We start from the raw sequence: 13,451 nt of genomic DNA on the forward strand, positions 1-13,451 counted from the left end.
TACTGCTCTCCCAAGTGCTCACCAAGACGAGTCGGATGACCAAAACGGCGTTTGTCTATGTTGCACCAAACCTGAGTTCCACTAGGTACAGCCAAGGTTCAGCATCAGCTCCATCTTGGGTACTGCTCTCCCAAGTGCTCATTGTGACGAGTCGAATAGCCTAAACGGCGTGTGTCTATGTTGCACCAAACCTGAGTTCCACTAGGTACAGCCAGGGTTCAGCATCAGCTCTATCTTGGGTACTGCTCTCCCAAGTGCTCACCAAGACGAGTCGGATGACCAAAACGGCGTTTGTCTATGTTGCACCAAACCTGAGTTCCACTAGGTACAGCCAAGGTTCAGCATCAGCTCCATCTTGGGTACTGCTCTCCAAGTGCTCATTGTGACGAGTCGAATAGCCTAAACGGCGTGTGTCTATGTTGCACCAAACCTGAGTTCCACTAGGTACAGCCAGGGTTCAGCATCAGCTCTATCTTGGGTACTGCTCTCCTAAGTGCTCACCAAGACGAGTCGGATGACCAAAACGGCGTTTGTCTATGTTGCACCAAACCTGAGTTCCATTAGGTACTGCCAGGGTTCAGCATCAGCTCTATCTTGGGTACTGCTCTCCTAAGTGCTCACCAAGACGAGTCGGATGACCAAAACGGCGTTTGTCTATGTTGCACCAAACCTGAGTTCCACTAGGTACAGCCAAGGTTCAGCATCAGCTCCATCTTGGGTACTGCTCTCCCAAGTGCTCATTGTGACGAGTCGAATAGCCTAAACGGCGTGTGTCTATGTTGCACCAAACCTGAGTTCCACTAGGTACAGCCAGGGTTCAGCATCAGCTCTATCTTGGGTACTGCTCTCCAAGTGCTCATCAAGACGAGTCGGATGACCAAAACGGCGTTTGTCTATGTTGCACCAAACCTGAGTTCCATTAGGTACTGCCAGGGTTCAGCATGAGCTCTATCTTGGGTACTGCTCTCCCAAGTGCTCACCAAGACGAGTCGGATGACCAAAACGGCGTTTGTCTATGTTGCACCAAACCTGAGTTCCACTAGGTACAGCCAAGGTTCAGCATCAGCTCCATCTTGGGTACTGCTCTCCCAAGTGCTCATTGTGACGAGTCGAATAGCCTAAACGGCGTGTGTCTATGTTGCACCAAACCTGAGTTCCACTAGGTACAGCCAGGGTTCAGCATCAGCTCCATCTTGGGTACTGCTCTCCCAAGTGCTCATTGTGACGAGTCGAATAGCCTAAACGGCGTGTGTGTATGTTGCACCAAACCTGAATTCCACTAGGTACACCCAGGGTTCAGCATCAGCTCTATCTTGGGTACTGGTCTCCCAAGTGCTCATCAAGACGAGTCGGATGACCAAACGGCGTGTTTCTATGTTGCACCAAACCTGAGGTCCACTAGCTAGATAAAAATTACGGGGGCCTTTATAAAATTACGATATATTTTTGTTAATTGATAATTATCAATAATATTTTTAATTATCATTAAAAATTGATTTAATTTTTAATGGTTTGTGAAGCATTAACCATTAATTCTTTTTAATTTTTAATGGTTCGAAATAAATTAATATTAATGCAAATTGATGTTAATGCGAATTGACAATTAATTTTCCTTCAATGGTTAATGGTTAATTCGAATTAACCTTTTCAATGGTTAATTTTTAATGGTAATTGGGATTAACGTTCGGTCAACACTGGCCTCAATTTATTGTTAATACTTGTAAAAAAGTAGAGATCAGTATTTTACGCCACTTTATTTGTCAAAGATTCCGTTTTGATCTTCAGTAAAAAAAAAACATAAAAAGATCCAACTTTTTAACCGACTTCCAAATCTCAAAAGGAGTCCTGGTTATCAATTCGGTTGTATGTTTTTTTGTATGTTTGTTGTATGTTTGTTACTCCATATCTCCGTCATTACTGGACCGATTTTGATTTTTTTTTGTACGGGGCCAATCTGTATGCATAATATAATACAGATTGGTCCCGTTTTTCTCAAAGCCCAGTTCTGATGATACAATCCATGAGGAATCGAGGGAACTCCTCAAATCATATAAAATATAAATACATACAAATAAAGGCATATATATATATATATACATATGTAGTGATTTTTGTGTTTTTATCAACAAATTAAGCATTTATATTCAAAAAAGTGACATTTGATGAAGTGAAACTGCTGATGATGATCAGAACGGAACTCTTCAACAACGCATAGCTCCCGTTTGGCGATTTGTCCTTTTCGCCATGTTCGTTAACCAAGTTAGGTTTTTAGGCACATTTATGTCAATCTCAAGTTCTGAACATGGGATCCATGAGGAATCGATGGAACTCCTCAAATCTTATATTGTATTTTCATCAGAAAATCAAGCATTTACATTAAACATTGTCGCATTTAAAGAAGTGGAACTGCTGATGATGATCTGAACAGAACTCTTAAAGGACGCATATTAGTAGGTACACGTTTTGTGATTTTGAATTTCGATTTTGACTTGGACAGGGGCCCGGACTCCGGACTCGTACTCCGACCCTTGGACCCGGACCCGGACTCGGGCTCGGACCTTGAAAATCACTATGATACCTAAACTAAATAAACCATTATGATTACCATACAATGTATAGGTACATATTACGATGATATTATACCAAATAAAGTATAAGCGCCGTTAAGTGGGTTAGGTTAGTAGATAGAAGTTGGTTTTTTAGAGTTCCGTACCTCAAAAGGAAAAAAACGGAACCCTTATAGGATCACTCGTGTGTCTTGCTGTCCGTCTGTCACAGCCTATTTTCTCCGAAACTCCTGAACCAATTAACTTGAAATTTGGTACACATATGTAAGTCTGTGACCCAAAGACGGACATCTGTGACCCAAAGACGGACATGTAACGTAATTAAATGATTTTTAAACATAGGGGGCACTTTTGGGGGGGTGAATGAGACAGAAGTTTTGCAAACTATATCGTGTTATATATCATATGAAAATTATGAAAGAGCTCACAATCTCAAATATATATTTTTCTACTCCAGCACTTAAATGTGTCAATTAAATGACTGACAGTGATATCTAAAGCAATGTCATTTGAATGATTTGTCTATAGGCTCATAAGATGACTGCTAGCTATAAAGATACAAGTTCCGATCATCTTGATTGAAAGAGGTATGTTTTCATTTACAATAATAACTCTTTTTTTTTTAAATAATAACTCTATTTTTTTTAAATAATAACTCTTTTTTTTTAATAATAACTCTTTTTTTTTTATAATAACTCTTTTTTTTTTTTTTTGCTGCAGCTGTCAGAAAAAGTAATGTATGCAACAGCTCATAATTGGTTCTTAAAATTCTCGGGTCTTTTTTTACAAAACTCGACTACGTCTCGTTTTGTAACTTCGACCTTTGAATTTTAAGAACCCTTATTATATCACTGTTGCATAAACTACTATTTTTATAATTTTAAGATCATTTTAAGATCAATTGTTTAGAAGTAATTTAAGAAAATAGGCAAAAAATTACCATTACTGGGTCTAAAATTTTGAAAAAAAAATACAGAAAATAGGTCTTTACTTATAGATCACTGGAAACCCTATTAGAAATGTGCAGTCAAGCGTGAGCCGGATTTAATTACTTATTAGTTTTTGATCCGACCCTTACGGGTTTTTTAAAGACATTTCACTCACGTTTCACATCAAAAAATACATTGTTAAAAATTGTGTAATGTACGGAACCCTTGGAACGCGAGTCAGACTCGCACTTGGCCGGTTTATTAGGGTTCCGTAGCCAAATGGCAAAAAACGGAACCCTTATAGATTCGTCATGTCTGTCTGTCTGTCTGTCCGTCTGTCCGTCTGTCCGTCTGTCTGTCCGTCCGTATGTCACAGCCACTTTTCTCCGAAACTATAAGAACTATACTGTTGAAACTTGGTAAGTAGATGTATTCTGTGAACCGCATTAAGATTTTCACACAAAAATAGAAAAAAAACAATAAATTTTTGGGGTTCCCCATACTTCGAACTGAAACTCAAAAATTTTTTTTTCATCAAATCCATACGTATGGGATATCTATGGATAGGTCTTCAAAAATGATATTGAGGTTTCTAATATCATTTTTTTCTAAACTGAATAGTTTGCGCGAGAGACACTTCCAAAGTGGTCAAATGTGTGTCCCCCCCCCTGTAACTTCTAAAATAAGAGAATGATAAAACTAAAAAAAATATATGATGTAGATTACCATGTAAACTTCCACCGAAAATTGGTTTGAGCGAGATCTAGTAAGTAGTTTTTTTTTTATACGTCATAAATCGCCTAAATACGGAACCCTTCATGGGCGAGTCCGACTCGCACTTGGCCGCTTTTTCTATTAATGATTATCTCTATAAAAATGCGACACCGGCAATCACCTTGCTTGCTAGTTGGTTTTTGAAAGCCTTCTATAAATAATGAATAATAATTAACTAAAAAATATACCTAGGTACATATTTATAATATGGAGAAACAATAATAATACATACTCGTATTCTTTATTGTCCACCATACAGTTAAAAACAAACAGAAAATTAAATACAGATTAAAAGCTAGGTAACAACAGGCGTTCTTATCTCTAAGAAGCGATCTCTTCCAGACAACTATGTAATAAAAAAAACAACGGGTTGCACTCCGGGAGTGCTGACAGAAGTGAAAACTCAATGACTAGTCCAAAATGTCTGCAGCACTATGTATAATTGACCCATCCTCCTTTCTATTGAAAACTTTAGTTCCGAAATTGCTGGTCAGTGAGCTTGTTTAAATTTGTAGCGTTGTTTAAAATTCGAATAGAAATTGTAAAGTTACCTTGCAGACCTCGCATCTATTTACATATTTTGGTCATGATATTTTGAGTTTTATTCACCAGTACAGATTTCATCAAGATAAGCTACAACTATTGAATTATATTGGAGTGATATAAACTTAGAATGTAACTGTGAGATCCTCGTATTTCAGCCCGTACAAGATTAGAAACTTTTTCATGTAATGTCATTGAGTTTTTCTTTATTGATTTAAATGCCATCTAAATGATCTTACGGTCACGTGATCGCCTTACGGTCACGTGATCGCCTTACGGTCACGTGATCGCCTTACGCTGTCTCGAGTATATCATTTTTTCCCCACCTCAAAAAGTGCCCAGCGCCGCTAAAGAAGTTTTCACTTCAAAAAACTGAAGCCGTAAACAATTATATACTTTAATAGGTATAATAAATACATATATACATACATAGATACATAATATTATTATACAGGCATAAATAAAGACAAATTAAGGCATTTATCTTTTGTTTCGGCGAGCGAACACAATACACAAAGTAACTCAAAAAAGTAGGACGAGACAGTACAATTGTCACATAACATCACGTTTCTTGCAACAAATTATAATCAATTAATATTTATTAGTATTTAGAAAAGTTACTATTAGCATTTCCTACAATACTTATGCGCGGCAGTTCAATAACATAAAGTTACTTATAGCTATACCTACCTAGGTAATTAGTTAGCATTTTCCTTATATTTTTTATTTTATATTTTTATAGCCTTCTTTAGCTTTTTTGCTTGATTATGTATTATTATTATTATAATAGTTATTTTCGATACAAGTGCGAAAAAGAGGAAATTCGAAACGAGTGGCGATAAATTCAAACACGACCGAAGGGAGTGTTTTAAATCGACACGAGTTGCGAATTACCTATTCGCACGTGTATCGAACAACGTTTTACAGTACATATGGCACTTTAAAGTTTCGACATACGCACGAAAAGTGCTATTTTACGCACTAGTGCGGAAAAGTAGCCCCATATGTACTGTAAAATATTTTTACAGTACAAATGATGCTACTTTACCGCCCTAGTGCGGTAATTAGCACAATACGTGCCTATGTCGAAAATTGAAAGGGCCATATGTATTGTATAAACGTTGTACAATACACGTGCGAAAAGGTAATTCGCAACTCGTGTCGATTTAAAATTTTACATTGTTGAAGTGTTTAGAAAGTGACCAATAAATTGACGAGTTAGTTCAATGAGTGTCGAGCGGTCAGGTGAGGCCCCGAAGACACGAGTCCATATTGCACTTTCGGTCAAGAGTGTAAATCAAGCGCTCTTTACGACTAGTGTGATTAATTACATATTTTATAACCATGGCCCGGTGTTTCTGTGGGCAATAACGTATATTATTAGTGATTAATTAAATGTTGACCTAAATGTTATTGATTTCGATAGCAAGCAATTTCTAAATCATAAAAACGAATGTGGCTCATCCTTGAGTAAAAAATGTTAATTAAGAATGTTAGTTTATCTATTCACGTAGCTCTGCCCGCTTCTTTTGATACCCTGGCGGTACCCATTGTTGGTCTTTTACCCGAACTTGAGCTCTATGCTTCTAGGGCACTAAGTATAGCCTCGCGCTGCCCACCATACAAAATTATAGCCAAGGAAGTTTGAATCTTGTTGTATTTTCAATTGGGTTGAATTTCATTTGTTCGAAAATTTTACGAGACAAATGAAATGCTACCTACTTTGTTTTTAACTAAGGTTGACATTTCATCGAACCTGAGTGTACATCCTAATGTACATTGGGCGGCACGAGGATAGAGCGATCAATCTGTGGACTGTGGTGGAAAGTTAGCCTGGGGAAATTTGAACACCATTCTTGAGGATCAGATTTTAATGGAACTAACTGCCGTATTCGAACTTCAAGATATTCACAAGAGACGACACGTACTAGATCCATTCTAGATACGTTATATGTAGTTTAGATTACAACTAGTTCTCTTTTGTTTGCAGCTCAATTCGAGCAACCAATGTCACTTTTACGTTAGATAGAGTTAGATATTTATTAGATGTGAATTGGATCTCTAAGTCATATCTTGTGGAAATCGTTCAAGAGTATCTCCAGAATCGCGGAAATGTCAAATTTGACAGGTTAGATCCTAAAAATATCGTTATCGTATCTTGGTGATGTCTAAAAGATATCTTATATTAGTATAGATAACTATTTCAAAATCCGAATCGGGCCGAAACTTGATTTTTAGGGTTCCGTACCCAACGGGTAAAAACGGGACCCTATTACTAAGACTCCGCTGTCCGTCCGTCCGTCCGTCCACCCGTCTGTCACCAGGCTGTATCTCACAAACCGTGTTAGCTAGACAGTTAAAATTTTCACAGATGATGTATTTCTGTTGCCGCTATAATAACAAATACTAAAAACAGAATAAAATAAAGATTTAAGTGGGGCTCCCATACAACAAACGTGATTTTTGACCGAAGTTAAGCAACGTTGGGCGGGGTCAGTACCTACTTGGATGGGTGACCGTTTTTTTGCTTGTTTTGCTCTATTTTTTGTTGATGGTGCGGAACCCTCCGTGCGCGAGTCCGACTCGCACTTGGCCGGTTTTTTAACGTTACCAATTTAATTACACTTACCACACCAATCCATAGGTATAGGTAGTCACTCGTAGTAGTCGTAGTAGTGCTAGTAGTGTTGTCATAGGGACATACGGATTGGCACACTCGTGAAGCTCGTGACCAAACAAGGCATACGTAGTGTCCGTGAGAGGTCAATGCTACCGTTTTATAGTTTGATCCGTATTACGTATATATGAGATAACAGCAGCATACTTTTTTGCGAATAAGTAAAGTACATAAGTAAATAAGTAGTTACAACAGATAAGGATACGGTACATTTGTAAATTAGCATGATATCGTTAACAGTTTTGATTCTTTGAGAAAGGAACATCACATGATGAGTTTTTTTTTATCAAATTGGTTTGCAAATTGTAATTCAGATTTATAGGTCATATAAACCAATAGGTATATATAATATTACAAATTTAAGGTATAGTTTGTAGCTTTCTAGTAGACGAGTAGTGCCGGCGAGTCGAACGCTACAGAACCAGTCTAAAATGTGTCATCGAGATGCGTAACAAAGGCGCGTTATCGGAGACCGCACCTACACTGGTTTTTTGAGCGTTGGACTAGCCCGCGCTCAGGTGCCAAATAGAATAATGAAGACCCTTTTTTGCAGGTAAGTAGCACGTGCGGTTTTACTGAACAATAGACAATAGGATAAGCCTTCGGGCTCTACTAGAAAGCTACAAACTATAAAAACATATAATGAACCAATGAAAAATTATTTAATTGGTAACCAGAACATTATTTAAATATGCCACAATAGGTACGTACTATATAATAGCGTTGATTGCGCCACTGCGCATGCATCATTTTCTCCAGTCGAACCTGAGGGCTTACCCTGAAAATATAAATCCAAAATATTGATATCTGCCTCTCCATCACTCATTCATATTCGATCGATATTGAGAGAGATGGATGAACGAACGAGCGGCATCGTCGCGGTTGGTTTTCCGGCAATTTAATCCTTTAGGTACTCGTGTTTGCAACTTTGCAACAACATTGTCAATAATGCTTATATGCACCTATATACAACGTGTTACGTCAGCCACTGAAAGTGGTGTGGGTACTCGTTGTACTGGTCATACTGAGCAACTTCTACTATGGGAACAACCCCGAAATCGCGAAAAAATAATTGTCTCGCCCATACATTTTGGCTGGCTGATGTTGATATCTTGTATGGGAGTGTCAATTTTCTTATCGCAATTTCGGGGTTGGTCCCATAGTAAAAGTTGCTCAGTACCGTTAAATGGGGTGAGTAGGGTCAAAACTGAAATTCAAACCTCGATAACATTTTATTTTTAGGTACATATGAAAACTGAATGGTGTATATAATAAGTGTTCCGGACGTTTGTATTTTAGTTTTTATTTTATTTTGGGTAGTTCCGTTTCATAACTTTGACGATAAAGAGGAAAACCCACCTCACCCCGTAGTGCTTCGTATTTGAGGTGAGAGGGGTTTTCATACAAAGGTGATTTTGGAAGATTGTTGGATCGATTTTTTTTTTATTATGCGGATTACTATAGTTCCATTTTAAATTGGAATACATTATTTTTGTAGCAGTAGGCTGAAAATCCCTTCTCACCCCCCCTCTCAAACCTTCTCTCCCCATTCATAACCCACCTCTCCCCGCGAAACCTACTCACCCCGTTTTACGGTATGACCTAAGATACAACGTGTACCTATCCCACTTTCAGTGGCTGATGTAACGTACGTACGTTTAACAATGTATTGTAAACCTGAAAATAGAGTCTTAATCGAGAGTAGGGTCGTTTATACTGACCTTATAATTGTGTGGTGGCTCTGTTTCTTGTTTCTATAATGCATGAAAATACATACCTAGGTCTGTACCTACTGTACGGATGATATACTGCGCATTTCACCGAAAGTACTAGCTTTAGGAGCTAAAGACCTAAATAAACATGAAGTACCTAAACGAATAACCTCTACGTCTTTATTTGCCACTCGTGTCTAATTAGTTATGAAGATGTAGGTACACAGACTACACAGCTACCTACGTGCAACGACAACGACAAATTTGCTCTATAATCATGATGAAAATGGAGCTGTAGGTTTTTATGGGGAATCAATAACCGCTGAACCGATTTAGATGAAATCGACGTCTACATCTTTGATTTAGTTAAAAATGGTACCTACCAAACTTGACTAATGAACCTAAACTTAAACAATTTCACCTCGAACGTCGCCGCGGCTGACACTATAGCCTAATGAGCCTAGAGGTGGGCAATGTACGGCTCGCGGGCCAGCTCCGTCCCGCGTAATGGCTCCTCTACAAGATGGGCCAGCGCCGGCCACTCCAAGGGACGCAGCCATGCGGTAGAATGAGATAGCAATATCACTTGCTCCCTCTAACGCATAAATGCGTCCCTTGGAGTGGCCGGCGCTGGGCTATCGTGTAGAGGAGCCATAAAAATTTTATTCGCCCCGCTGCCGGTCCTTCGAAATAATTAGTATATGGCTCGCGACGTAACAGTTTCAAATCAAACTGCATTTTTCCTGCAGTTTCGGCCCTCCTCGGATTTTTTTATTGTTCTGGCCCCCCATGACAAAAGTTTGCCCAGCACTGGCCTAGAGTGTCCCACGTCCCACTGCTCGGCAAAGTCCCTGCTATCCTTCTGTCCGTTCCGGATTTTTAGTGTTCCGTAAAATACTTTGTTCACGGAACACTTATGGGATCACTTCGGTCTTGCTTATTTTATTTTCCACAAGTTAAATATTTCATTTGTTATTTCATAACGTTTCTAAAAAAGGGTTGAGTAGCAGGTAGGTATTTTCGTCTCTAGTAAGTAAAAATACCTAGAAAAAAAGCGCTTTATTGATAAATAGCGACCCGCTCCGGGTTCGCACGGGTTACACAAAACCTTAACAAATTATACACCTAAACCTTCCTCAATAATCACTCTATTGATAGGAGAAAACCGCATAAAATGCGCCTGGTCGGCCTCCGTGGCTCAGTTGGCAGAAGCGATTGGACCGGTGTTCCAACTGTCGCAGGTTCGTGTCCTGCCGGAAGTGTAACTTTTTAAATTTTTCCTATTTTTTAAATGTTCGCTCGCTCGTTGGCTAGGCACCCAGTAGTTTATAATTATGAAATGTAGGTACTTAAGGGTACAGTTATTAGTAGGAGTAGTTAGGACCCTCCTATTTATTTACAATTTGGGTTACTTTTTTAGGGTTCCGTAGCCAAATGGCAAAAAACGGAACCCTTATAGATTCGTCATGTCTGTCTGTCTGTCTGTCTGTCTGTCTGTCCGTCTGTCCGTCTGTCCGTCTGTCTGTCCGTCCGTATGTCACAGCCACTTTTCTCCGAAACTATAAGAACTATACTGTTGAAACTTGGTAAGTAGATGTATTCTGTGAACCGCATTAAGATTTTCACACAAAAATAGAAAAAAAACAATAAATTTTTGGGGTTCCCCATACTTCGAACTGAAAGTCAAAAATTTTTTTTTCATCAAACCCATACGTGTGGGGTATCTATGGATAGGTCTTCAAAAATGATATTAAGGTTTCTAATATCATTTTTTTCTAAACTGAATAGTTTGCGCGAGAGACACTTCCAAAGTGGTAAAATGTGTGTCCCCCCCCCCCCCCTGTAACTTCTAAAATAAGAGAATGATAAAACTAAAAAAAATATATGATGTACATTACTATGTAAACTTCCACCGAAAATTGGTTTGAACGAGATCTAGTAAGTAGTTTTTTTTTATACGTCATAAATCGCCTAAATACGGAACCCTTCATGAGCGAGTCCGACTCGCACTTGGCCGCTTTTTTATTTTAAAATGGTCAAGGACGTACCTAATCAAGAATGACTATTTTTATTTGGTATTTACAAAACCAGACAGCTTTAAAGTTCTTTCAAGCGCTAAATTGTTTAAACAGACAATGACAAGAGTGGACAAATCACGTGTTCATATGAAATCATACGAAAATTTTATAAACAAATATGGATTAAGAAATTGGTAAACACGGATTGCTCATATTTATTAAATCTCCTAACCGGGTGACTGGCACATGACGGATCCATCACATGCTTTAAATTATCATCATTATGTTTCACGTGCTTATGTACACACTCAATAATAATTTACCAATTGCGTAGGTACTTATTGTGATTAGTAGGTACCTACAGTCAGCATCAAAAGTAGCAGATCTGGCTACGCGTCAATAGTATTTACTATTCTCTAATAGCTTAACATAAAGAGACGAGTCTCTGTACGTATGTAGGACAATTAGATTGTGGCAAATAATTTTAAACGTGGACTGTAGAGATATACCAGCTACCTCTATTCGGGGAAGTATTCCAGAGTGACACATACTTTTGATGCATCCGCTACTATATATGCTGACTGTGCGAATGTCTTCATAACGAGACTAATAGGTGAACGAAAAATAATGAGAGTTCAAATCCCGGCTTGTACCAGTATAGTAGTTTCTCGGAACCTACAATATATCATATGTACTTACTTACTAAAATATCATTTGTGAAGGAAATCATCTGGAGGCCATCATCAGCAAGATCCCGATTATCCTTAGAGTTGGAAGGTAAGGAAGCTTTCGTTGACAGTCGTCTGAGCCATTTTTGGGTTTAGATCGCCAAATTGAACCTCACAGGCTCCAATAGGAGAGGAGGGCACGCAAGGGTCCTCGCAAGAGCCAGTGTGGCACTGCGGAGCCGGATATAGCTTCTGGCTTGTGGTCTGCCGATCGAATATGTTCGCAAGTAGACCCGTCATGAGCTGAGGGTGTTCCAGATGCGATCGCACTATTATGTGCACTTCAGCCCGTTTAAGGTACTGACGAGGCCGAAGGGTGTGGTATTTCTGCGGGTTCGAGGTAATCTGCCGAATCCTAAAATAGAAACCGGCCAAGTGCGAGTCGGACTCGCGTTCCAAGTGTTCCGTACATTACACAATTTTTAACAATGTATTTTTTAAATTGAAACGTGAGTGAAATGTCTAAAAAACCCGTAAGGGTCGGATCAAAAACTAAGTAATTAAATCCGGCTCACGTGCACATTTCTAATAGGTTTCCAGTGATCTTTAGGTAAAGACCTATTTTTTTTTTTGTATTTTTTTTCAAAATTTTAGACCCAGTAGTTTCGGAGATAAAGGGGGGGGGGGGGGGGAATGGTAATTTTTTGCCTATTTTCTTAAATTACTTCTAAACTAGCTGAGCTGAGCTCTTTCATATGATATATAACACGATATAGTTAGCAAAACTTTGTTTTTAACTATCTCATTCACCCCCAAGTGCCCCCTATGTTTAAAATTCATTTAATTGCGTTACATGTCCGCTTGGGTCATAGACTTACATATGTGTACCAAATTTCAACTTAATCGGTTCAGAAGTTTCGGAGAAAATAGGCTGTGACAGACGGACAGCCAGACACACGAGTGATCCTATAAGGGTTGTTTTTTCCTTTTCAGGTACGGAACCCTAAAAACGGTTGTATCGCCAAAATTATTACTAGTTTTTAAATGATTATTAGATTTATTAGTGTGTAAGGTAGGTAGTATGTATCTATGGGCCTTTGTTGCCGAAGATAAGTACAAGTTTTCAGGAAATGCAAGATCGTTCTATTGCTTCATTTTGTATTACAAATTAAGCGTGGTCATAAAGCCAAATTAATTATAGCTCATTGCGGAAAATGGACCTCACCTTCATTACCTTGACAGGAAACAACTACGGTATAAAGAGATAATGATTACAACGACACTGTAACCTGTAACATACATGAGCGTACAAACTAAAACACAAAAGACTTCAGAAATGATCAATCACTAGACGTGTTTTAAGCACTTTTAGCATGTGACAGCTTCGTTGAGATACATATTTACCTGCATATGTGCTAAATTTACACATTAAACAAATACATAGAAGAACAAGGACATTATAACTGAGTACTTGCCAAATAAGAATGTATTTAGCGCTATTCTACTGCACAAAAGGAACCAGATGTATTCATTTACATTTTAATTGTTGTACGTAATTATGGC

This window comes from Cydia amplana, chromosome 1, assembly GCF_948474715.1.
Source record: "Cydia amplana chromosome 1, ilCydAmpl1.1, whole genome shotgun sequence".
Lineage (NCBI taxonomy): Eukaryota > Metazoa > Arthropoda > Insecta > Lepidoptera > Tortricidae > Cydia > Cydia amplana.